Here is a 1,621-nt window from a genome sequence, read left to right on the forward strand (position 1 = left end):
ATAATTCTGGTTTTGATTGTAGATTGGTCTTGGCGGTTGATAATTATTCTGATAATTATTTCCAGGCCTTTGGTTTATGTATGAAACATTCTCTCTTTGTTCCATTGTTAGTTCAATACTGAGACAATCTTTTGTTAAATTTGGTCCTCCACACTGCTCACAACTAATTCGTATTGATTGAATATCTTTAGTCATCTTTTCCATTCGTCTCTCGACAGCATCAATCTTTGCGGAAATAGAATCTAAGTCATGGCTAGAATCGGCTCTAGCTGCTTTAGATGATCTAACGATATCTTTTTCTTGATGCCACTCATGTGAGTGGGAAGCAGTGTTATCAATAATTTTGTAAGCGTCAGTTGCGGTTTTCTTCATAATGGAACCACCAGCTGCTATATCTATGTCTTTTCTTGTAGTGATGTCGCATCCTTGGTAGAATATTTGTACTATTTGACAAGTGTCTAAACCATGTTGCGGACATCCTCTCAATAACTTTCCAAATCTTGTCCATGCTTCATATAAAGTTTCATTTGGCTTTTGTGTGAACGTAACTATTTCTCCTTGAAGTCTCACGGCTTTAGATGCCGGAAAGAATTGTTTAAGAAAATTTTCAACTAAAACGTCCCATGTATTAATCGCCCCTTCAGGTAACGATTATAACCAATCTTTGGCTTCTCCCTTTAAAGTTCAGGGAAATAACATGAGATATATCTATTTATCCTCAACTTCTCGGATTTTAAATAAAGTACAGATCCTATTAAATGTACGAAGATGTTCGTTTGGATCTTCCTTCGGTGCACCACTAAATTGTCATTGATTAGTTACCATGTGTAGGATTTGTCCTTTGATTTCAAAATCTGGCGCATTAATGTCAGGTTGAGTAATTGCGTGACCTTGGCCAGTGCGTTTAGCTCTCATTCGGTCTTCCATACTTAGAGGTTCCAGATTCTCCATGATTGAATTTGTTGAATCTGAATCACTAGAGGATTCTGATTTAATGGTTGGTTCCTCTACAATCTCTGTTTGAATGATTGGTGGTTCCGGAGGAAAGATTAATGGTTCAGGATCTATGAATTGTCCCTGAATATTCTCCGGATTCTCAATTGTGAGGTTAGGTTCAAAAAATGGATTATCGAAAATTTGAATTAGAGTACTTGATTGACTAGATGACGATTCTAAAGAAAAATCAACGGCGACAATATTTGCTAGATGTCTTGATCGAGTTACAGGTGGTGAACGTACAAAAGGTGGTGAACGTTTTGCTCGGTGCATTCACTGAATATCCTATTAGTAATAAAAATTAAAAATTATATAAGTTATCAAATTAATAGACTTTTCTGATTTTGCCCACGTTTCGAATAGCCAATAGATGCAGCAGGTAGCCAGGACCCTTTAAATCGGAAGCCCACAACTCGCCACTAACAAATCCAACTATTACTACGAACCAGAAAATTTAGGATGTCTATCAATTTAACCGCTTAAAATAATTTTTCGTTGAAATTTAAAGAAATTTAGAGAAGAAATAGAAAATTCTATGTCCTAAAAACTAGAGCGTCGAGAAATAAGAAAGAAAAAGAGCGCGTCGAAAAACGTTGAAAAATAAAAAGTTGAAAAAAAAATAGGC

At 35.8% G+C, this 1,621-nt stretch overlaps 1 non-coding gene across 1 annotated transcript; it reads left to right on the forward strand.

Moving 5' to 3' along the window:
- Positions 1 to 460: 460 nt before the first annotated feature.
- On the forward strand, positions 461 to 567 carry LOC139895096 (small nucleolar RNA R71). The gene has a single exon (XR_011775563.1). It is a non-coding gene; the product is annotated as a small nucleolar RNA R71 (small nucleolar RNA).
- The last annotated feature ends 1,054 nt before the right edge of the window (positions 568 to 1,621 follow it).

Source organism: Rutidosis leptorrhynchoides, chromosome 2, assembly GCF_046630445.1.
Source record: "Rutidosis leptorrhynchoides isolate AG116_Rl617_1_P2 chromosome 2, CSIRO_AGI_Rlap_v1, whole genome shotgun sequence".
Taxonomy (NCBI): domain Eukaryota; kingdom Viridiplantae; phylum Streptophyta; class Magnoliopsida; order Asterales; family Asteraceae; genus Rutidosis; species Rutidosis leptorrhynchoides.